Source organism: Callorhinus ursinus, unplaced genomic scaffold, assembly GCF_003265705.2.
Source record: "Callorhinus ursinus isolate GAN/ISIS: 27379988/994484 unplaced genomic scaffold, GSC_fseal_2.0 scaffold4, whole genome shotgun sequence".
Classification (NCBI taxonomy): Eukaryota; Metazoa; Chordata; class Mammalia; order Carnivora; family Otariidae; genus Callorhinus; species Callorhinus ursinus.
In genome coordinates, this window is record NW_027397066.1 from 87,192,255 (window position 1) to 87,218,988 (window position 26,734).

General features: G+C 35.1%; 1 protein-coding gene across 1 annotated transcript in view; it reads right to left on the reverse strand.

The window, feature by feature from the left end:
• Positions 1-26,734, reverse strand: part of TBCK (TBC1 domain containing kinase) — a 245,762-nt gene that overhangs the window by 197,956 nt on the left and 21,072 nt on the right. The gene's annotated exons all lie outside the window — the stretch shown is intronic.

Sequence of the window (26,734 nt, forward strand, 5' to 3'; positions counted from 1 at the left end):
CTAAGGCTACTCTAAGAGCAGTATTTGTTTTTCCACGGAGGGAGTTGAATTTTGGTGGTGTGCAATTAACCTTCTGCAGGTTTGGCTTTGCCAAATTACCAGAAAAGTTTCAGATATATGGCAGAACTAAGTCAAGGAAAACCACTGTTCCTGCTCAAGACAAAATGCCTAAGTCCCTGAAAAATGGCTAAAATATGTTCTATGGTAGATATACATGAGGTTACTTTCCATATCAATCCACAAAACAACCTCCAGCAATTTATGATTTATCAAATATTTCTCTTTAATTCTTTCTAAGCCATCTTCCACCCTGATGCCCAGTTTCTCTCTCTCTCTCTCCATCTCTTTCTTTTTTTTTCTTTTTTTAATCAAGCACCATTCATGTGGGAAGTCAGGAATGAGATACAGAAAAGTAGGAAAGACTAATTCAAACCCAATCTCTCAAACTATCAATATTAACATTTTGGTATAGATTTCTTTTCTACCCATTTTTTTTGCCATCTTGAATTAGACTTTTGAAAAAATTAAATTAATATCTACAGGCAATCACTAAAAGTAATTTTTTAAAAAAGATATAAATAAGCCAACAGTAGAGATAAAATGGAATTATAAAAAAAAATAGTCAACCCCAAAGCTGGCATAATAAAAGGAAAAAAAGCACAGAGAACAAATGGAACAATTAGAAATAATAGATTTTAATTAGGATGTATCAATCATTATATTAAATGTAAATGTAAACATCTAAACTCACCAAGTCAAAGCTAAGAATTGTCAGATCGGATAGGAATTAAGAATCAATTATATTCAGGCTATAAGCAACCCATATTAAATAAAAGATGTAAATTAAAAGGATGGAATAACAGGTTACTGATTATCATGGGCTTGCTTGGAGGGATGGGTTGACTACAAAGAGTATGTGGAAATTTTACTTGATGGAACTGTTATCCTGATTTTGATGATGATGACACTACTGAGTTTGTCAAACTGACTGATCTGTACACTAAAAAGGTTATATTTTAAGATATGTAAAGTATAGCTCAAAAAACGTGATGTTAGAAAAAGTAAGCTGAATAAAATTTTCAAAAAAAAAAAAATACTTGCAACACGACTCCCTCCTCTAAATTAAAACCATAAGAAAGAACAAGACATGAAAAGTGAAAATCCCTCTCATCTCATTCTAGTCTGACTTTCCAGAGGTATCCACCCTTAACAGTTTGTTTTCAATTCTTCTGGTGGTTAGACTTTTAGTTAATATAATTAAGTCTTCTTCGCTATGCAAGATGATATAATTAACATACTTTTATAACTTTCCCATTTTCCTTTCCCAACTCCTGATTTTTATTAGTTATATTATTTTTACATTATCCAATTTCATAAGTGAAATAAAAGAAATCTACAATTCTTTCTTGAAGGCTAAATGAATAAACAAGCAAATACATAATATGACATGATGATTAAGTGCTAACGAGAAAAAAGTAGGGAAGAAGAGAATTTGGGGTAGCAGGATGCTAATACATATAGAGTGTGATCAAGGAAGCCCTCACTAAGGTGACATTTGTGCAGAAATCTAAAGAAGTGAAAAAGACATGCAGCTCTCTGGGAAATAGGTGATTCAGGCAGAGGGCACAGTAAGCAAGTCCTGAACTGGGAGACTGCACAGCAGTTCAAAAAGTGCAATGAAGCCACTGTGCATGCAGTAGAATAAGCCAAGAGTAAGGTGTTAAGAGATGAGGTCAGAGACATAACAAGGAGCCTGATCATGTAGGCCATTTAGGTCATTGTAAAGACTTTGGCTTTCATTCTGAGACAGGCGGGAAGTGATTGTCACATTGCCATACTATGATTAGTAAATAGTCACTGTATAACTAAGAAAAATATATATACCTAAGCCACTTAACCCCCAGTTCTCAAGCAGAAACATCTCAGTCATCAGGATTTCATAGATACTATAATTTTATAACTATTCATGAAGGTTATCATGAGCTACCATCATTTTTTATATCTCCTATTATTCATTTTGTATTTGTATTTTTATTTAGCTAGAATACATCCATGAGAAAATTTTTCATAAGTGTGACATGAGTAGGACAATTTTAAAGCATGACAGATCTTAAAATGTTTTATTCTTATCTTTAAACTTGGAAAAAGATTTCTCCATTGTCTTCAAGTGTTCTTTATTAATGGTAAGAAGTCCAGTATCAATATAATTTTGTTGTAGATAGCTTGTTATTCCTCTCTGGAAGCTTGGGATTCTTTTTCACTTTATTCTTAGACTTGTAAAATTTTAGTCCAGTGTGTCCAGAGTGTAGGCATTTGTGCGTTTATGTTAGTAAGCAATAAGTGTGCCCTTTTAATCTGAAGACTCACATGTTCTACTAGCAGAAGAATTAACAAGGAAAAGTTGATTCATTAGGTCTTTGACTGTTTTCTACCTCTACTGTATCTTTTAGTTAGAATTTTTAGTGGGCAGGTAAAAATAAGATCCATTCTCCAGATCAAGTTTCTGTTTTATTTCCTATGAGCATGGCATTTAGTCCTCCCTCTTCTATTATTTGATTTCTAGACTCTTTGTTCTATTCTGTAGTTGTTCCTTTTCAATAGATCCTATTCTCTGGTATGGATACATTATTCTTTTGAGTCTCTCTGGGATAGTTACTAGAATTCTACTAATTCGAAGTGGGGGGAAGATGTTATCTTCATTTCCTCTGGGGTAAGTTTTTTTGTTTTTTTGTTTTCCTCCCTTGGCTCTTTCTCTCTGATTTTTTTTTTCCTCAAATGTCAGATAATCCCTGGTTGTCAGCCATATTTTAAAATAAATTGATATTTTCCATGAAGTATGTAAAAAAGAAAAAATAAAAGTTACTATTTATAAGGAATGCTTATTTAAACTATTTCTCTTTATCAAATAGTTTCCCCCATATTAGAGAGCCACAACAGTCACTCTAAAGCAAATGGGGAATGTGTGAAACAAAAACAATTTTAAATTAATGGAGTTTTCATAAACATCCTCAAAAAATAAACCAACTATGGAAAGAAAAAGATCCCAAACTTTAAAACTACAGTAACATTGATAAATATGTGCATATGAAAGAAGGCAAATGTCTCCCCTTTTAAAAACAAAAGAAAAAAACTTTGCTTGAGATTGACTAACAAATAAAACATTAAGAACCTAGTTTTCTAAGCTCATTTGGCTCTATGAGTCAAGTTTACAGTAGTAATCTCTCTTGTCCTTGTTCTCTTTCTCTGACATAAACACACACAATTCATAAAATCTTAAAAACTGATGCCATATTCAGCTGTAACACTAGAGGACCTCAGTTGCACACTGCTTCAACATAGAGGGCTTTCTTAAGAAAGCCAAATCTTTAAAGCGATTTTTCCATTTAAACCAGTTCTGAAACAGCTGAACACAGAAGACTGCATGTTCTATTTTGTCTACTTGCTTTCGCTGATTGTAAGATATAACTGGACAAGCTTAAAAAGCACATTCATTAAAAAAAGCACATTTATGCTATTATCGAGTTGATGCTTATATATGCTGAAATAATTTTTTAAAACTTCAAACATAAGAAAACTGAAGTTCATGACAAACCTTTTCTTAGCTATTACTTGAGACTACACATGAATTAGAGCTAATGGACTCAGTATTCTTCAGTATAAATCAGAGTAAATCAGATTTGCTTATCTGCCCTTTTGTATTCTTAGGATTTAATTTTAAAATTTATTTTAAAATATAAGGTTTAAGGTGGGCGCCTGGGTGGCTCAGTCGTTAAGCATCTGCCTTTGGCTCAGGTCATGATCCCAGGGTCCTGGGATGGAGCGCCACATCGGGCTCTCTGCTCAGCGGGAAGCCTGCTTCTCCCTCCCCACTCCCCGGCTTGAGTTCCCTCTCTCACCGTGTCTCTGTCAAATAAATAAATAAAATCTTTAAAATAAAAAAAAAATAAAAAATAAGGTATAAGGAGAAGAAAAGACAGCATTATTTTCTATAACAAGCAGGAATCAGTATTTGTGAAATTCTGTATACTCTTTTTGCTTTTAAAACTATGTTCTTTAATACTGCCAATAATTTAGATCAAAAAATCTTTTAAAAAATTATTTTGAAGTAGCTAATGCAATTATAACACAAGGTAAAAAAAAAAAAATCATATGTCCAGTAATAGCATGTCACAGTTAATTGAAAATGGACTCCAGAAGGAGAGTTAGGATTAAGAGTGGGATTCACCCAATTAAACAAAACAAAACAAAACAAAACAAATGATGTTGGCAGGGGATAATAGGACTTCATCCTACACAATTCCCAAGTTAGAATCTTGTTAAAAAAGAAATCAATCACTAATCTAGAAAATGTAAATGAAACTTCAAGTCAGAAAATAGTCTCTTCCTCTTGAAATTTTGTTACTACTGTTAAACTCCCAAAGACTGGGAGGCTAGCATTTAGGCTAGCATTTACTTTGTTACCATTGTCCTTGACACTCTGAAAAGTTTAATGAGCATAAGAATCTTTGGTAATCATAAACATATAGATGTGGCCAAAAGGTAGCTTTCAAAATAATATGACTAATAATTTTTAATAAAGCAAGATGATCTTTTAAAATACTTTCCTTTATATTTAAACATATCAATTAAGTGGCTATTATCTGCTTGGTATTGTGTCACACTGCTGTGTTTTTAGGCTCCATGGATATCAAGAGAAAGACTGATCTCTACAATCAAGAAACCTACAGTATAATTGGAAAGACAGATTTATAAACCGATAATTTTAATACAATTGAATTCAATATAATTCAATAATTAAGTTAGCAGAGGAGAATTAATCATCCGTTTCCTCTGTGTAACAAGAAAAAGAAAACATGGACATCTATTTATTACATTGGTGAAACCAAAACAGATCTACAAAAATAAATCACTGTACCCTGAGACAGGTACTAACTTATTCAACTTGTAATCCCTATACCTATCACAGTGACTGTAAGGTAGGTGTTCAATAAACATGTATCAATAGATGTTCAGTGTATGTACGCAATGACATCCCACGATGGCGCAAGAGGGTGCAAATAACAAGACTAAGTTCTTCACCATTAATGAAATAACAACTCAAAAAAGGATATTACACTTGTAATGGATTAACAGTGTCAACCTCATTTATAGAAGGTTGATTTCTTGTAAGCTGACTTAGAGGTTTTTTTTCAAAGAAAGAAAATCCTGCCATTTGCAACAATATGGATAAATCTGGAGGACATTATGCTAAGTGAAATAAGCTGGACGCAGAAGGACAAATACTACCTGATTCCACTTACATAAGGTTTAAAAAATAGTCAAATTTATAGAAGCAGAGAATAGAACAATGGTTATAAGGGACTAGGTAGAGAAGAAAATGGTTACCAGGGAATGGGGAGAGAGGAATATCTATTGATTTAAAGTGTCAGTTGTGCAATATAAGTTCTGGGGATCTGGTATACAACATAGTGTCAACAGTTAACAATACTGTATTGCCCACTTAAAATTTTGTTAGGAGGGTAGATCTCATTTGTTAAGAGTGTAGATAAGTGTTCTTATCACACACAAAAATAAAAAGGACACAAGGAAACTGTTAGAGGTGATAGCTATGCCTATTACCTTGATTGCAGTGATGATTTCACAGGTATATTCATATGTCCAAACTCAAATGTATACATTGAATATTTGCAGTTTCCTTGTATATCAATTATACCGCAATAAAGGTGTTAAAAAAAGATATAAGGACAAAGTCCTATCAGCCTCAAACCATCAGTTCTTTTGGTATTTGCAATGTTTCCAAAAAGAGATGTTATTCAGATTGCAAGAAATAGAGGCCAAGAAAGAGTGAGAGGTCAGGGTTGCTGAGATAGATTTGGAAGTCATTCACAATAGGTGGTAACTAAAACCACACATGCTATTTCCTCCGATCCATAATCCATGATATTTCTAAGGGCCACTCCACAAGCCAAAATACCCGTACTGTCAGCAAACCGAGGGAGGAAACACACTTCTGGATTCTATGAGTTCAAGATGTTCTTTCACCTTATAAAACCTGATCACTCCCACAGAAATTTTCCTTTTGGTCTAAAACTTTGCTTACTTGGTATCAGCCCGAAGTAAAATGTTAAGGGAGAGTAAACACAGATGAAAATTAGCTACTGTGTGATTTAGGAAATGGAGAGGAAAAATGAAATACTAATGACTAATTCTCAGATAATAATACAACTGTTAACCCTGTATTATCTTCAACCTAAACTCTCTTCCTATAACTTCAAGACCATAGAGCTCGAGTAGTATATAATTTTTAATAGCTCACTGGTCTATAATTCCGAATTTGGAGGGGGGTATTTTCAGTGGTGAGCTAATGTCTTTGAGGCTCTTATAATCTGCCACTTATCACTTATTAAATTTTAACATTTTGTTAAAAAATACCACACTATTTAACAGAGCAATTTTTTTTCTAAAGAGAAAAAAAGAAAGTTTTTGTTATTGAAAAAGGAAATAACTTATTTCACTACTGGGTACACATGTTTTAGTCTGAAAGGTTACCCATCCATGCTAAATTTAAATTTACTTCAGATTTATATGCTTTGAAATGGAAGTTTCATTGATTAACTGCTTACCTAAAGATTATTTTGTGATAGGCCTAGAAAAAAAAATCAGTCCATCTGTCTCTAAGTTGTGAGATTGGGCATATTTTATAATTTGGTTCTCACTCAAAAAAAAAAAAAAAGTTGAAAGCTATCAACCTGGAATGTGACTAATGCTCAATGGGATACAATAAATTGGGGAATTAATTTTCTGACTCGAATACTAGATAACTTTCCTTTCTCATCACAAACTTAATTTGATAAGATCAAAATACATATGGAAAGCATAGTCTAGTGGTTTGGGGTTCAGACATAAAGCCAGGAGACTCTGTCACTGATTTGCTTTCCTTGGAGAATGTTTCCTTGGAGTCCTTGCGGACTGCCTCAGTCCGCAAATGTATAAAGTGGGAAATGTAACACCAAAAAGGGGCTGAATGGAGATCAATGAGCTATTGGTCCTGCACAGAATCCTGCCTCATCGTAAAAGCAGAACAAAACAAACAAAAAGCCCAAGTCCTTCTCAAAAAAACCCATAATAAATTCTATTAACATTTTGTTTATCTATCCACCTATTGTCTATTTCTCTATCTACATTCCATAAATTAACAAAGATTGTAAACTGGGCTCTCCAACTATTTGCATGACACAATAAAATCAAAAATCAGCAAAATGGTTTTCTAATTTATCTGTGAGAAAAAAATTGATATTTGATAAGGAGGATTAGAGGATCCTGGGGTAAGCTAGTTATTTCTGCAACATCAATTTTTCTTTTCCCAAGCAGCTATACTATCCTGGCACAGACACTCCAAAAACATTTCTTCCATCATTGTTACTGACACTGGCAGTGCAAACACACTGGGTAATAAATCTCACTTCCCATGCCCTGGCAGCATTTGCGACCATATAAAGTTGTAACTTTTCTTTAAGACAGAACCTACGGTGGTTCATATTTGCTTGGATCTGTACCATAGCTCATTCTGAAGTTTCTGGTTTTTTTTAAACTTTATTTACAATACTGCGTGAAAAAGCATGAACAAATTCCTATTGTTCAGAATTTTGATTTGAGATCAACATTTTCCTTTTAGGCAATCTGCCACCCTACCCCCAACCCATCACAACAAACAAGTGAACTGGAGAGGGCCTGCATTTTATGCACATGTTTAGTTCAGTGTCTGCAAGACAACATAGTGCAAACAAAAGTGTGTCAAACTGAAATCTTCAGTTATATGATGTGTTGGTCTGTCTTCAACAAATTATAAGAGATTTGGTTGATGAAAATTTCCTATTCACAGTTTCTATTCTATTTATCAGAATTGGGGTGATACAGTGATGCTATTTTGATCAAAGAATCCAAAAAATTCAAATTTTATTCTTAACTACTCCTACCAACCTTGCAAAGTTCCTATATTCATAAAGAAGGCAGAATAAAGCAAGATCACATTAATAGTTGGGCCTTTGTCTCCAAACCTAATGTAGAACTCTAGGGAGCTTTGCTTACCTACATAGTTCCTTTTTTCCAAGACAGATCACCTGAATGAGGCATTTCTATTTCTCCTAAACTTCAACTAGAGTCACTGGTCTTAACACTGTGACACAAGGAAAATTAGATTCATTCCAGGAAGCTATGGAAAAGAGAGTAGGGTGTGTATGCACCCACAGTATCCCATAATGATACCAGGACACTGTTAAAAAAGTGAAAGACAATTCTATTTTACTAACTGATGGAAAAGCATTATATTAATGAATAATATTAGTTGATATAGTCTAAAGGGGGCCCCACTCCCTTTGCCCCAAAATGTCCACATCTTAATCCCCAGAACCTATGAATATTACCTTATTTGGAAAAAAGGTCTTTGTATATGATCATCATGGATTATCCAGCTGGGCACAAAATCCACTGTCAAGTGTTTTTATAAGAGAGAGACACACAAAGGAGAAGATATGAAGATGGAGACAGAGATTGGAATGATGTTGTCACAAGCCAAGGAAGCCAAGGAATGCTGATAGCCACGAGAAGTTGGAAAAGGCAAGGAAGGATTCTTCCCAGGAGCCTCCAAAGAGAGTGGGCCCAATCAACAGCTTGATTTCTGACTACTGGTCTCCAGAACTGTGAAACAATAAATTTCCAGTGTGTTAAGCCACTCAATTTGTGATAATTTGTTGCAGCAGCCATAGGAAACTAGTATAGTTGTTTATAAAGATGCACATGACATCAAGATGCCTTGTTTTTCTCCCTCATGATCTGACTGTAACAGAGCAATTCTCCTTCATACTTTTCTTTAAATGATCTTTATTTAGATTAAATTATGAACAATAAAACATACTCATTTTAAACGTATCATTAGAAGAGTTGTGACAAATGTATATTCGACCACAAGCACTGCCACAGTCAAGAAACAGAGCACTTCCATCACCTTGAAAGGATTCTCTTGCTCCTTTTCCCAGACAATCTCCATACCCTACCTCTGGCTCGAAGCAACCACTGGTCTGTTTACCATCACTCTAGATTAAATGTGCCATTTGGAAATGTTCCATTTCCAAGTAAATGGAACACTACAGCATTATTTTGTGTCTACATTTTTTTTTACTCCGCATGATGTTCTTAAGATTCATCCATGTTGTTGCCTGCATTACCAGTTCATTTTTTTTTTATTGCTAAGTAGTATTTCACTAACTTGTTTATCCATTCATCTGTTGAAGGACTTTTAATAGCTTCAGACTTTTAATAGCTAAGCACAATATAGTATTTTGCCAGGAAAGCAGTGGACACATTTACAATGAAATTTCACAAGGAAATAAACAACAATACAGAGTCCCAGATTTTGAGCAGTGTCATATTCTTAAAACTGTCATTATGGGAGAATAATTGAAAATTTTGGCATAAACTAATAAGGAAGCACATTAAAACATGCCAATTGGGATTTTTTTTTTTTAATCTAAGATGTATGTGGCAGATTTGGGAATGTCCAGTCATTATCATGATGATTTTGAAGCACTTATCTGCATTTGGACACTGATGTAAATGCTGTAAAAAAACAAACAGACATGAATGCTTTTCTTATGTCCTATCACCTAAGTTAGGTGACACCAACAACTGACAAAATGTCTACCTAGTGAATAAGCTAACATGAACAGAGAAAGTACAGTTAGCATATGGACAGTTACAGGATGCATTGACCAGAAACAGATTGCTTGCAGAGGAAAGCTACGGAAAGACTTTCACTAACTTAGATGATTAGAAGAGAGAAAATCACATTTTCTCTTTTCTAGGTAATCTTGGAGGAATTTATAAGTAGGATATCAGTCATTCTTCATATGACCACTTCATTTTCATCTTAAGTCACTGTCTGAAACAGCAACTTATATTTATGACTTGTCATCTTAAATGAGAGTGCCCCACTTCTACCCTCCAAAACTGTTTCATAAACAAAAATAGACAAAGCAATCTCATTGCTCTCTGATGGATACTTTTACTACTTAGCTCTCCAAGCTCATCTCCTTCACCTCTCCTCCCATGGACCCTCTGCATCTGCTTTATTCATCTGCTTGCATATCAATGCCTTTTTGCACATGCTGTTTTCTCTGACCTTCTATCTGGTCCATGTGGATGACACCTATACATTCTTTAAAATTCAACACAAGCATTACTTCCTTAGTAAAACTTTTCTGGATTCTCCTGGCTGTGAGGTACTATGTCTTCAAGATAACTTGCATATTCTTCTGGTACATACTTACCAAAAAATGCTATATTGTAATTGCTTATTATAAATCTGTCTACTCACTAGCCAGCAATCTCTCTAAAGATTAGGACTTTATTTTTCATCTTCAGATTCACTAGCACCTAGCCCAGTGTCTGAAACGTGTGTACTTAATGAAGAAGTCTGGAATAGTCATTGCATAGGTTAATCATAATCTAAATCATAATTGGTCATCATAGAAAGACTATGCTATGCCACAAGGAATGCTTATTGATAATATTCAATAATCATTTAGTATATTATAGTACTTATAATAATAACACTATTACCACTACAGCCACTAATAGGAAACATTTAGATAAATCATACCATATCAGTGCTGTTATAAATAATTCACATCTATTATTCCACTATCCTAGAAGGTGGTAAGATAGAAGCACAGAGGGGTTACGTAAATTAGCCAACTGAGTAAATGGTGGAGTTGAGATTCAAACTCAGCATGCAGATCTTAGAGTCCGTGTCTTTAACCACTATATTAAATTGCCTCTCAGTGTTTTACAGTATAGACAGTGAAGTCGAAGAGAGGTTTTGAGCTCTAGCTATATCACTGTGACAGGTGTGTTCAAGTAACTGCTCTAAACATCAGTTACTATATCTTAAAAATGCAATGGATATTTATTGCTTCCCTCTCTGGCATCCATGACCCCTCCTTCCAAAGACAATTTATAATTTTCATTTCACGCTCCATCTCCCTCCTGTTCTCCTTAGTTCATATGTTCTGTCTTTAGGAGTAGAAATGTGACTCAGGCCTTCATCAATCACTTTCCCCTGGCCACAGTAACTGTTTTTAAACTGGTCTGATTGAAAATTTCAGGACTTAAATAGCAACTGATAAAAACGGCTCGCTCCTCTCTGGAGGACTGAATGGATATGAAGTTAGAGTTGTTACGACCATTTTGCCATCATTAGGGGAGGCTATGGAGCTCTTACAACTTATTACAGACATGTCTCATCTTATTGTGCTGTGCTTTATTGCACTTCAGATATTATGTTTTTTTTTTTACAAACTGAAGTTTTGTGGCAACATTGTGTTGAGCAAGTCTATTGGCAGTGCCATTTTTTTCAACAGCATTTGCTCACTTCAGGTTTCTGTGTCATATTTTGGTAATTCTCTCAATATTCCACACTTTTCCATTATTATTATATTTGCTATGGTGATCTGGGATCAGTGATCTTTGATGTGATTCTTGTCAGTGTTTTGGATGTCACAAACTGTACCCATATAAAATGACAAACAACTGGTAAGTGTTGTGTGTGTTCTGACTGCTTCACTGACAGGCCATTCCCTGTCTCTCTCCCTTTTCTTGGGCCTTCCTATTCCCTGAGACACAATATTGAAATTAGGACAATTAATAACCCTACAATGCCTTTAAGTATTCAAGTACTTGGAAGAAGCTAGAAGTGATTAAACTTAGTGACAAAGGCATGTTGAAAGCCAAGATAGGCCAAAAGCTAGAGTTCTTGCCACAAACAGTTAAACAAGTTGTAAATACAGAGGAAAAGTTCTTGAAGGAAATTAAAAGTACTACCCCAGTGAACACATGGATGATAAGAACACAAAACAGCCTATTTGCTTATATGGAGAAAGTTTCAGTGGTCTGGATAGAAGATCAAACCAGACACAACATTCCTTTATGCCAAAGCCAATATAAAGCAAGACTCCTAACTCTCTTCAATTCTAGGAAGGTTGAGAGAGGTAAGGAAGCTGCAAAAGAAATGTTGGAAGTTAGCAGAGGTTAGCTCAAGAGATTTAAGGAAAGAAGCCATCTCCATAACATAAAAGTGCAAGGTGAGGCTGCAAGTGCTGATGTAGAAGCTGCAGCAAGTTACCCAGAACATCTAGCAAATAATTAATAAAGATGACTACACTAAATAATATTCAGTGTAGATGAAATAGTCTTATATTGTAAGAAGATGCCTTCTATGACTTTCATAGCTAGAGAAGAAAAGCCAATGTTTGGCTTCAAAGCTCCAAAGGATAGGCTGCCTCTCTTGTTGATGACAGCGCCAGCCCTCATGAATGACTTTAAGGGGTTCAAGACATCCGTGGAAGAAGTAAATGCAGATGTGGTGGAAATCTCAAGAGAACTAGAAATAGAAGTGGAGCCTGAAGATGTGAATTGCTGCAGTCACATGACAAAACTTAAATGGATGAGGAGTTGTTTCTTATGGATGAGCAAAGAAAGATCTACTCCTGGTGAAGATGCTGTAAAGATTGGTGAAATGATAACAAAGGATTTAGAATAGTACATAAACTTAGGTATGAAAGCACTGGGCATGGCTGGAGAGGACTGATCTCATTTTTGAAAGAAGTTCTACTGTGGGTAAAGTGCTACTAAACAGAATTGCATGCTACAGAGAAATCATTCGTGAAACAGAGTCAATCAATGTGGCAAACATCACTGTTTTCTTTCTTATTTAAAGAAATTGCCACACCACCCCAACCTTCAGCAACTACCACCCTAATCAGTCAGCAGCCATCTACACTGAGGCAAGACCCTCCCCACCAGCAAAAAGATTATGACTCACTGCAAGTTCGATGATAGTTAGCATTTTTTAGCAATAGAGTGTTTTTAAAATAAGATTTGCACATTTTTTAGACATAATGCTCTTGAACACTTTATTGTAAAGTATAATGTAAACATAACTTATATGCTTTGAGAAACCAAAACATTATTTAACTCGCTGTATTGAGGTGGTCTGGAACCAAACCCACAATACCTCTGAGGTATGCCTGTAGTTGCATGACCAGGAGAAAATTACTTAACTTCTTAGATGCCTTATGGGGGCCTATGTTTCCTCACACAGAAAATGGAATAGTAGTAAATTCCATCACAGAGCTCCTATAAGAAAGAAATAAGATAATCATCGTAGAGTGCTTAGAACAATGTCTAACACACAGTTATTGCACAAAATTGTCAGTTATGGGGCTGTTATCATTATTTTTGTTTAGTCCTTCCCCTTTGAGGTCCTGAATATTTATGATAAAAATAATTTCTAAACTAAACTTTGCATTTGAATAAATATTTGTAATAGATGGCTGAGAAGGCTAAGATGGAATAAGAATGTATAACCCCTATGTATATTCTTTTGTAGTATATGCAGTTTTCATTTCTCTGCTCTAAACATCTTGCAAGAAACCCCACTTTGCCATAGGTATACAGTTGACCTTTGAACAACACAGTTTCGAACTGTGCAGGCCCACTTATATAAGGATTTTTTCAATAAATATAATACAGTACTATTAGTGTATTTTCCTTATGATTTAGTAACATTTTCTCCTCTCTAGCTTACTTTATTGAAGAACACAGTACATAATTCATATAACATACAAAATATGTGTTAATCAACTGTTTATGTTACTGGTAAGGCTTCTAGTCAACAGTAGGCTATTAGTAGTTAAGTTTTTGGGGAGTCAAAAGTCACACACGGATTTTCAGCTACATAAGGGGTCAGTGCCCCTAACCCCTGAGCTGTTCAGGGTCAACCATACTGACAGATTTTGGTTATAATGAAACCAGTTTTGCTTGTTTCTTTGTATGCCAAGGTGAAAGGACTGGGTTCTCTGGTTTCTAGTTTGATAAACATGCTAGGAAACAAAGCAATCCCCATAGAGCCAGCAAGATAGGCTGTTAATTATAGGACTCCCTGAACTCGGCAATTTAAAGCAGCTCATTGTCACAAAGATTTTGTGCTTTTTGAATAGCACCTATCAGAAAAGCAGATTCTGGAGTACTATTGTTCCAAGAAAGGCCACAGGGAGAAGAGGCCTATTAGAGGCACAATTCACTGTTTATGCTACATTTGGTCATGGCTTCTAAAATTCGAAGACATTTGATATTCTGGAAACCTTAGATAACTCACTAACCAGGATGAATAACTTTAAAGTTACCTATGAAAAGCATGTAGCAAAGTAACTAGAACATAGTATGTGTTCAATAAATACAGTGTCCCTTCCTTTTTTCTATCCCTTTTGTTCATGAATATGATTAAATGTTTTAAATTTAAAAGTGCTCCACTTAGGGGAGTTGGGTGGGGGGATGGGGTAACTGGGTGGATGGGCATTAAGGAGGGCACTTGATGTAATGAGCACTGGGTGTTATATACAACTGATGAATCACTAAACTCTACCTCTGAAACTAAAAATACACTATATGTTAATTAAATTGAATTTTAAATAAAATTTTTTTAAAAAAGTGTTCCATATAATTTCTTAAAGTTCTTAAAAATTGCTGTTAATGTCATTAACTTAACTCCTTATATATCATTCCCTCAGTATATACCAAATGTGTAGTACAGACTTCTAAAAATGTAAGTAGAGCTCATTTACATAGAGAGTTCCTAAAAAAAAGTTTTTCAAATGTAACATTTAACAAGAGGAAAGGAAAAGTTATAGGTATAAATACCACACCATCAACCACAATCTTAGTTTCTATTAAAATCAGTTTCTGTTAACTAATTTTTTGGTAGAATTTTTTTTTAAGATTTTATTTATTTTTTGACAGAGAGAGAGACAGTGAGAGAGGGAACACAAGCGGGGGGAGTGGGAGAGGGAGAAGCAGGCTTCCTGCCAAGAGGGAGCCAGATGCGGGGACCTGAGCTGAAGGCAGACGCTTAACTACTGAGCCACCCAGGCACCCCTCTTTGGTAGAATTTTTGACATGTCACCTGATTTTCATAACACAGACAATAATCACTTATGTGCCAAACTATATGACACAAATATCTCAGGGCTTTTTCAAATTCCTTAAAAAGCCTTTAAGGATATATTACCATAAGACAAAGAAAAATATGAGCACTGAGTACTGTATAGAATTGTGGACTCAATATGCTGTATCCCTGAAACTAATGTGATTTTATATTAATTATACTTCAACCAAAAAAAAAAAAAGAAAGAAAGAAAGAAAAAGAAAAAGAAAAACTAACGCTCTCCGTCAGGGCAAACATCTGCTTTAAGAAGAAAAGACAAAGAGTCAAATAGTCTTTCCCTTCTTAGCATGAAAAGCTTTTAGGTGAACTAGATGTGTGCCTCCTGATGTTGCAGAGAGGTCCTCTAACATACTGATGACATGACCTTCCATCCAGAAATAGCTTCAAGAAATTTTGGCCAATTATTGCTTGAAAGAACTTCTAACCTTTAATTATGCCAAAACTGAAATAGTTTTGGAAAGCACAGTGACATCTAGACCAATAATTTTTAAAAAACGTCTTTGACAAGTTAACTCATTTAGGTATCTGGGGGATAGTTTTGATATTTTGACAAGTTCACTGAGCAGACTTGATCAAATTTTAAAGTTTTATGGGGGACACATTTAGCTCATTCCATGATAGAGAAGTACATTTGGCAATTTCTACTCTCAATTCTGTTTTAAAACAAATATAATTTCTCCCATGCTTTATTTTGCTGTCCAATGGGGCTCTAAAAAAGTACTTGTTAAAGCAATTGATCAGATCTAATCTTGCTCTCTGAGGAAAGTTCTGACTATGCTAGCAATTATGACTATAGCCTACATCTATGCAGAGATAGAATCATCCTCCATTCAATCAAAATGATTGTCTTTGATTAAAATATTAAATAAATTCTATTTTTAACTTTTTGAGGAAACTCCATACTGTTCTCCAGAGTGGCTGCACCAGTTTGTATTCCCACAAACAGTGTAAGAGGGTCCCCCCTTCTCCACAACCTAACCAACATCTATTGTTTCTCGTGTTGTTGATTTTAGCCATTCTGACAGGTATGAGGTGATATCTCATTGTAGTTTTGATTTGATGTTGAGCGTCTTTTCATGTGTCTATTAGCCATCCATATGTCTTTGGAGAAATATCTATTCATGTCTACTGCCCATTTCTTAAGTCATTTGTTTTGTGGGTGTTGAGTTTGAGAAGTTCTTCATATATTTTGGATACTAACTCTTTATCAGATATGCCATTTTCAAATATCTTCTCCCATTCTGTAGATTGCCCTTTAATTTTGTTGATTGTTTCTTTTACTATGCAGAAACTTTTTATTTTGATGAAGTCTCAATAGTTTACATTTGCTTTTGTTTCCCTTGCCTCAGGAGACATATCTAGAAAGAAGCTGCTATGGCTGATTTCAAAAAAGGTTAGTACCTGTGTTCTCCCCTAGGATTTTTATGGTTTCATGTCTCATATTTAGGCCTTTAATCCATTTTGAATTTATTTTTGTGTATGGTGTAAGAAAGTGGCCCAGTTTCATTCTTTTGTACGTTGCTGTCCAGTTTTCCAACACCATTTGTTGGAGACTCTTTTTCCCATTAGATATTCTTTCTTGCTTTGTCAAAGGTTAATTGACCATATAATTGTGGTTTATTTCTAGGTTTTCTACTCTGTTCCATTGATCTATGTATCTATTTTTGTATTAGTACCATATTGTTTTGATCCCTACAGCTTTGTAATATAAGTACCCTACAATCCAGCAATTGAAGTACCAGGTATTTACCCAAAGAATACAAAAATACTAATTTACTAATTCAAAGGGATACATGCACCCTGAAGTTTATAGCAGCATTATCTACAATAGCCAAACTATGAAAAGAGCCCAAGTCTCTCTCTTTCTCTCTCAATCTCTCTCTCTCTCTCTCTCTCTCACACACACACAAATATTACTAAGCCATAAAAAAGAATAAAATCTTGTCATTTGCAATGACAAGAAGTCAGTCAGAGAAAAACAAATACCATATGATTCCACCCATATGTGGAATTCAAGAAACAAATGAGCAAAGAGAAAAGAGAAAGAGAGGCAAACCAGAAACAGACTCTTAACTATAGAGAACAAACTGATGGTTACCAGAGGGGAGGTGGGTAGGGGGATGGGTGAAATAGGTGATGGGGATTAAGGAGTGCACTTGTTAAGATGAGCACCAGGTGTTGTATGGAAATGTTGAATCACTATATTGTATACCTGAAACTAATATTACACTGTATGTTAACTAACTGGAATTTAAATGAAAACAAACAAAAAAACATTAAAGAAGTATTTATCCACAATAAAGTACTTAAACAACTTAATATGTCAAAACAAACAACCTGACTAAAACATGGGCAGAGGACTTGAGTAGACCTTTTTTCAAAGACATACAAATGGCCAACAGACACATGAAATGGTGCTCAAAATCACTTATCATCAAGCAAATGCAAATCAAAACCACAATGATTTATCACCTCACACCTGTCAGATTGGCTTTTTTTTTATTTTTTTTTTTTAAAGATTTTATTTACTTATTTGACAGAGAGAGACACAGTGAGAGAGGGAACACAAGCAGGAGGAGTGGGAGAGGGAGAAGTGAAGCAGGCTTCCCACAGAGCAGGGAGCCCGATGTAGGGCTCGATCCCAAGACCCTGGGATCATGACCTGAGCCGAAGGCAGACGCTTAACGACTGAGCCACCCAGGCGCCCCCAGATTGGCTATTTTTAAACAGAAAACAAAAAAATAACAAGTGTTGCCAAAGACATGGAGGAAGGGAATGTAAATTGGTTTTACCACTGTGGAAAACAGTATGGAGTTTCCTCAAAAATTAATAGAACTACCAATGATCCAGCAATTCCACCTGTGGTATTTATCCAAAGACAATGAAAACACCTATTCAAAGAGATATATGCACCCCTATGTTCATTGAAGCATTATTTATAGCTGCCAAGATAGGAAGCAACCTAAGTGTCCATCAACAGATAAACGGACAAAAAAAGATGTGGTATATATATATATATACACACACACACACACACACACACACACACACACACACACACACACCATGGAATACTACTTAGCCATAAAAAAGAATAAAATCTTGCAATTTGTGACAACATGAATGGACACCATGGAGGTATTACGCTAAGTCAGACAGAAAAAGCAAACACAGTATTACTTGTATTTCAATCTAAAGAACAAATGTACAAACAAAACAGAAAAAGACTCATAGGTATTACTATCTTATTATTGATATTTTTATATTGGCCTTGTTTCCTATTACCTGGTTAAAGTCACTTATTAATTCAAAGAGTTCTTTTTTAAGTGCTGTAGAATTTTCTACACAACCACATCATCATTGAATAGAAATATATTTACAGCTTCTCCTCCTCTCTCTTCCTCCTCCTCTTATTCTTCCTCCTCTACGTCTCCTCCTCCTCCTTCTTATAATCTATGCCTTACATTTTTTCTTGAACTAGTTCATGCTTGTATTTTTATATACTATACACCTATGCTGCTTGCATTTTTATATATTAGCAGCAAATAATTGGAAAACAAAACAGTTTTATCTACAATCATATCAAAACATAAAATACTTAGGAATAAGTTTAACAAAAAAGCAAGAACTCTACATTGTAAACTAGTAAATACTGCTGAGAGAAATTAAGGAAGACTTAAAAATTTGGAAAGAAACAACATGTTCATTTATCGGAAGTCTCAAAATTAAGATTTCAGTTATTGCCAAATTGGTCCATAGAAGCAATGTAATTCCAATCAGAATACCAACAGACCTTCTTAGAAACTGGGAAACTTACTATAAAATTTACATGAAAATGTAAAGATCCAAGGATCACTAAAGCCATCTTGAAACAAAAAACCAAAGTTGGAAAACTTATATTTCCTGACTTCAATATTTTCTATAAAGCTAGAGTAATAAAGACAGTACGGTGCTGGCAAAAGGATAGAAAATAGATAAATAAAACAAAATAGAAGACCAGAAACAGACCTACATTTACATGGCCATTTAATTTTTAATAAAAGCATCAAAGCAATTCAATGGAAAAAGGAAAGTCTTTTAAACAAATAGAATTAGAACAACTGGATATCCAGATGACAAAAATGGAGTTAAACACCACATACAAATATTAAATAGAGAGAGATCAGAGATTCAATATGAATTTTAAAACTATAATGCTTCTAAAAGAAAACATATAAGAATATCTTCATGGCTGGGGATGAGGAAAAGGTTTCTGAAAAAAGATATATGGTAATATCCATAAAGAAAAATTTGATGCATTAGCCTTCATCATAAATAACTTCTGCTCATCAAGATATACATTAAAAAAATAACTAGGCAAGGCAGACTGGCAGAAATATTTGCAAAAAAATATCTAAAAAGTATATGTATGGAGAATAGAGAGAATATACAACGAATGCCTATAAATTAGTAATAAAAAGATAAATAATTTGCTTAAAATGGGACCAAAAGACTGAACAGATATGTATGTCATGATATGAATGCCCAATGAATACATGAAAAGCACCCAACATCTTTAGTCATCGTGGAAATGCAAATTAAATCTACAGTGAGATACCACTTTATATTCATTACAATGGCTAAAAGTCAAAGAATCAAAACAACACCTCCTAGCAAGGGTATGAATGAACTAGAACTCTCATACATTGTTATTAGGAATATAAAAGGTATAACACTTTAGATAAAGGCCTGGTGGTTTCTAACAATCATATACCTATCCCATAAGCCATCAATTTTATTGCTATGTATTTATCCAGAGATAAGAAAACATTTGCTCATACACAAAAAAAAGACTTCTAAGAACATTCACAACAACTTCAATTATAAAGACCAAAAACCTGGAAATATCTCAGGAGTTCATAAAAAGAACACTGCTAAAGAAATTGCGGCCTAGGGGCGCCTGGGTGGCTCAGTCGTTAAGCATCTGCCTTCGGCTCAGGTCATGATCCCAGGGTCCTGGGATCGAGTCCCACATCGGGCTCCCTGCTCAGCGGGGAGCCTGCTTCTCCCTCTGCCTCTCCCCCTGCTTATATTCCTTCTCTCACTGTGTCTCTCTCTGTCAAATAAATAAATAAATAAAAATCTTAAAAAAAAAAAGAAATTGGGGCCTATTCATAAGCTGGAATACACCTCAGCAATAAAAAGAAATAGATTATAATACATGAAGCTACATAAGTGACTCTCCAAAACATTAGGGTGTGTCAAAGAAGCCTTACATAAAAGAGTATATACTGTATAATTATAATTATATAGGTGCTAGAATAAAAACTAATCCATTGTGAAAAAAATCAAAGAAGTGGTTGCCTCTGGAAGTTGGGTTGGGGTGAACAGTAAAGATTTACTGGGAAGGGGTACGAGGGAAATTTCTAGGATAATGGTGGTAATCTAATCTTGATGTTATTTGGGTTATAGAGGTAAATACATTTGTCAAAATTCATCAAATAATATACAAGTTTTTGTATTTTCACTGAATGTGAAGTTTACTTAAAAAGAAAACATAAACACATATTGGATTCTAGTTAGCGATACACATGCTGGAAGATTTAGGAATGAAGCACACTCATATTTGCAACTTACTCTGAAATGCACCAAAATAATAAGATGGGTTAATAAGCAGATTGTTAGGATGGATAGATATGTGATAAAGCAAAAACTGGCCAAATGTTACTTGAAGAATATAGGTAAATTGTACAATGCTTTCAACTTTGCTATGTTTTGAATTTTTTATAATAACATGCTAGAAAAGAAAATAAGGGGATATAAAGATATTTTTTGGTAATCAGCATCTGTGAGAATTTGTCCACATCAGACATGCACTAAAAGACATTTTAAAGAAAGCTTTTCAGGCTGAAGAAAAATAATACCAGATGAAAACCTGGATCAAAATCAAGGAATAAAGATCTCAGGAAATGGCAAATACACGGTTAAATGTAAAAGAATTTTTTCCTCATTTCTCAAGGTCTTTAAAGACATCTTTTACAGCAAAAAATAGTAACGATGTATAGTCAGATTTATAATACATGTAAAAGTAAATATAAATTGCACAATGAATGTTAATATCTAAAGGATGGGAAGAGGGTGAACAGAAGCATATTATCCAAGATTCCTACCTTATATGTGAACTGCCATAATATTAATTCATGGAAGTTGGATAAATTAAGGATGCATATTGTAATCTCTATCACAATCATATATATATTATATATAGACAAAAACAAAGTAAACTTGTTTAAAGTAAACTTGTTTACTTGTTTACTAAAACAAGTAAAACAAAGCCCTGAACCTCTGACTCCAAGTGATTATTTAATTGTAGTTCTTTATGTGTTGATACCTTATAATTTATCAACTCAGGAGTTTCTGCTTTTCAAACATTTCCCAATAGGAAATTGTACTAATTTCATTACTATTTTGTTGCTCATTTGTCTTTTATGAGTATAGATAATAACACAGAATAAAATTCAAAGTGCTCACTTGAAGTCAGTGCAACTCCTGAGTTAGTTTACTAAAGTGTTCTCACCTCACTGCAGAAATTGATTTAATAGGGGGCAGAACAATGAGTAAATGAAAAAAATGCTGTGACATTTGGCCACTAAGGTTATACATAGGTGATTTCTTTTGAATAGAAAGTTTTCATAGGTGCAAATGATTTCCCACACAGATGACTCCTATCATTCTCAGATCATTCTGCTATTTAAAAAACAATTAGTCTTTCAAAAGTATATCATTTCTTACCTTGCTAGTAAAATCAGGATATGCAGATATTTCACCTTTTCTTTCCAAGGTGTTAAAAAAAAATAAGTGAATGATTCTTAAAAGTTAAAAACCCACTACTTCTCGTTCCTTTTCACAATGACCCCATCCATTTAAAAATAAAAAGCATAGAAGAAATATATCTTCCTCCACCAATAATTTAACTTTTTACATCAGATAACTGCAAATTGGCTGTCCGTTGGCTAAATTTAGCCCATTACTTTGTTCTGTTTGGATCATGATGTTTTAAATATTTTTACTTGCTTGAAAATGTTTAAAAATTCAGAGATTTCATGTAAGAATCCAAATTCTGAGTTCTTTTGAAAATTTTATTTATTTGACAGAGAGAGACACAGCAAGAGAACACAAGTAGGGGGAGTGGGAGAGGGAGAAGCAGGCTCCCCACTGAGCAGGGAGCCCAATGAGGGGCTCGATCCCAGGACCCCGAGACCATGACCTGAGCCAAAGGCAGACGCTTAACAACTAAGCCACCCAGGTGCCCCTCTTTTGAAAATTTTAAAGAAATGGTAATACCAGGATACTTTCTCACATGGCAACAACAGCTGGAGCTGAGTATTAACTGCCTCTTTCCAATGTGTTAACTGCCTTCCAGTTTAACTCAGTTCAGCTCAGTACACTTAAATTACCCACCTGGGCTCAAAGAGTTTATAATTTCTGTTACACATTCCTCATCCCAAATCCAGTCTCCTTTCTCACTCTAGTCATCTTGCCTGCCTCTCTTCCTCTCTCTTTCAATATAGTACATCTAAAATATTCAGTTGAGGATGCACTTGACTAAACAAGTGTCTTTAATGGAAAATAACAGGTTAGCATTCAATATCAACATATTTATGCATCCTTTGATCATTCTTTTTGTATATGGACATTGAAGTAGTTCCTTTTCCCAGCAGGAATTTTATTTTAATAAACACAGGGTTTACTTTACTCTTGATCATTATTCTGACAACAGTAGTTTTAAATTTTATTAAATTTTAATTATTTTTTCTAAGGATAACTGGCAACTTGAATGACTCAGAATAATTTCATCAAGAAAACAGAGGCTAAACATGCTTATAATTGTTAAAAGAATTAACATTGTTTAATTAATTATTTCTCTCTTTAGAAACTGAGGTATAATAAAATGAAATTTAGATTTAAGTGAGGAGGAAAAACTTCAGCATTTACCTGTATAAAGAATATGGTAGACAGAATCCTCCCAAGATTCTTGTCACATGGGTATTCAACCAATCACTAGGATACGTACTGCTGTGAAGGGGCTTGGTGGATGAAATTAGATTGCTAATCAGTTAACCTTAAAATGGAGACAGTCCCTTGATTTATCCAGATGAACCCAACGTAACCATAGCAGCCCTTAAAGTAAAAGAGCAAAGCTGAAGAGTCAGAGTGCCAGAAGAAAAGACAGGAGAGGTCAGAGATTCAAAGCATCAGGACTGGACCTGTTGTTACTAGCTTTGAAGATGAAGAAATGGGGCTATGAGCCAGGGAACACTGGTGGCCTCTAAGATCTAAGAACAACTCCCGGCCAATAGTCAGTAAGGAAATGGGGATCTCAGTCCTACAACCATATGGAACTAAATTCTACTAACAACTGGAATAAGCGTGGAAATGAATTCTCCCCTAGTGCCTCCAAAGGAAATACAGCCCTGCTGACACCTAGGTTTTGGCTTTGTTAGACCTGAAGCAGAAAAACCAGCCAAGTCCAATAGACCTCTCTCTGATCTACAGAACTATAAGATAATAAATTTGTGTGTTTTAAGCTGCTTAATTTGTGGCAATGTTATAGCAACAACAGAAAACTAGTACCTCCTTCATGAGTGAAAAAACAGTCTTTACACAAACCTGACTGAACAAGACCAGCAACTATTAGGTTACAAAGTCATAACATATTTCAAGAATTGCTGGAAGCGGCTGTAAAATCTGTTTAATACCTCTTCAAAAAAGAATCTCATTAGTCACTTTATGCATTCCCCCAAAGTGCCTATTTTCCTGACGGGCTCCTGGGAATTGTGCTCTTGGAAATGGCCTGATAAGAGTGTTCTGCCCTTTTGAGGCCCTGAACCACTCTAGCTTGTCTACAGAGATAGTTTGTGCGAACAATGTGATTTATGGGGAACACCTGCTTTCCTTCGGAGGGTCTAGAGCATCAGTAACTTCAGTCAATCACACAAGCACTATGTGCCTTTGTGACCAAACCCTAATAACCCTCCACTTCTAGACTCAGACAAGCTTCTCTAATGGGCAGCACTTGGCACATATTGTCACAGTTTGTTGCTCTTGGAATTAAGTACATCCTTCATAACTCTCCCAGGGGAGGAATCTGAAGAGCATGTGGCTGCTTTCCTCCATTCTTTGCCCCTTTATTTTCCCTTTATTGATTTTGTTTTGTCTCTTTGCTGTTAAAAAGATGAGTATAGTGTAACCATTGAGTATATGACTTCTGAGTCCTCTGAGTGCTGCCAGTGAATCAGTGAAACCAGGAGTGGTCTTGATGATCCCTGACACACCACAGTTCCCACCATCTCAGTCACAATGACTTACTAATATAAAAAAGAACACCAAATATCATACTTCCTATAAGACTAAAAAATTTCCCCAATTTTTCCCCAGTAACCAAACTGCAGTAGGCAGAATTCTAAGATGATTCCCAAGATCCTTGCTCCCTGATATACACCCTGTATAGCCCCCAAAGCGATGAATATGATGGACTATACTCCATGATTAAGCTGTTATATGGCACAGTTGACTTTAAGAAAGGGAGATTATCTGGGTGAGCCTGACCTTATCACGTGAGTCCTTGAAATCTGGATCTAGAGGTTAGAGACAGAGGAAACAGGAGAGATTCCAGGCACGAGTGAGATATGATGAGAGAGATTCTCCATTGCTGACTTTGGAGATGGAGAGGGCCACATGACGAGGAGTGCAGATGGCTTCCAGAAGCTGAGAACAGCCTCTGGTTGATATTAATCAAGGAAATAGGAATGTTAGTCCTACCATTGGAAGGAACTGGATTCTGCCAACATCCTAAAATGAGTTTAGATTCTTCCCCAGAGCGATGAGAAAGGAAATGAACAATTTGTTTACTCATCCTATTTTTAAAAAAATATTTCCAAGAAAATAATAAACAAATCACCAATAACATCTGCACCAGACTTTCACCAAAACTAATTTGTTTGGGAAATAAAATCATGGCACATGATTAAAAGGAAGATAATAGGGAAATACAGTTTGAACTGCATGACTAAACTAAAAACACAATTAGTTCATTGGATTGTTCATTTACAACACATTAACTATATGCAAACTCTTATGCTGACAATTTTAGGAGACAGAAAAATTAAAAAATTATAGTATGCATGTTAAAAAATGTATGGTTAGTTAGGGAAGGCAAATCATAGCTTCCTTAATTCTATGACTGCAAGCAATTATTTTTATTTTATTTATTTGAGAGAGAGTGTGTGTGCACAAATGTGAACAAGGGGAGGGACAAAAGCAGAGGGAAAGAGAGAATCTCAAGCCAACTCCCTGTTGAGTACAGAGCCAGACATGGGGCTTGATCTCATGATCCTGAGACCATGACCTGAGCTGAAACCAACAGCGGATGCTCAACCAACTGAGCCACCCAGGCACCCCTGCAGGCAAACAATTATAAGCTAAAAGGGAAAAGGCACTTTACAACTGGAGAGTTACAATGTACTAAAGAAATGTGGAGTAGGAAAATATAATTTTTGCTTTGGTTCAGTGGTATGGTCTAGAGAGATGGAGGTAAGTGAATAACTTAAAGAAGTGCTATATACATCATGCCAAAGATTGGAGATACACTTTTGGACAAAAGGACAGCTCATTCTTCATATTGTATTTCAATTCTTTGGTGCTCCATCTCCTCAACAATCTATGGGGAACAATAAGAACTACTGGCATAATTTAGACATTATTTGGAAATAATTTAGAGTTTGATTGAAGTCATATCCTATGCCTATAAAATGCACTCCTCCCACACACACAAAAATGGAGAGCCACCCAATGTTTTTGATCAGGGAATGGACTGATTTTTAAAAATAATAATATAGCAGCAGCAAATAGTAACAGAGTATACTAATAACTGACTAACGGCAGGAAGACCAGTGGGAGAATGTTGTAGTGCGATAGTCAAGCAGTTTGTTAATGAAGGCCTGAACTAAAGAATGTAAAAAACAGTAGAGATGTGAGAAATACCACCAAGGTTGTATTAATGATACTTTGACAGCTAATAGGATGTAGGGTACAAGGGAGGGAAAAAGCAAAAGATAGCTGCAAGATTCCAAGCCTGAGTAAGAGCATCTGTAGTATTATTTTCCATCCTTAAACAAAACAAGTAAGATAGGAAGAAAAATATTCATCAGTTGTATAAATCTCTAAGTTACTTGACCACACTAAAATAATTTCAAATGAATTTTGAAACTAAGGCCCTTTAAAGAAAAAAAAATGTACGAGAACCTGAACTTCCACTATCAGGTTATTTTCTAAAATAAGAATATCTACTATCCCTTTCTGATGACTGTGAGACCTGTGGCTCATTATCCATCTATAGACTGCACTCTAGAATGTGTCCAAAATTCTTTGGAGTATCTAATTCAGTGAGTAGGCAATCTTTTAATAGGAGCAAGTAAAACTTACTCATCCGAGTAAGTCAGATCATGTTTCCCATCAAGCTAGTGAACAGCTGCAGACATAGCCTGCTTCCCATCAAAGTCTCCATGTATAACCATGTATAACCTATGCTATGCTGATGGTTCTCTGGTAAATCTTCAAAACCATAACCCTAAAAACATATGACAAACATTTTATTAAAGAAACATGCCTGCACTACTTACCCTGCCTTCACTTGCA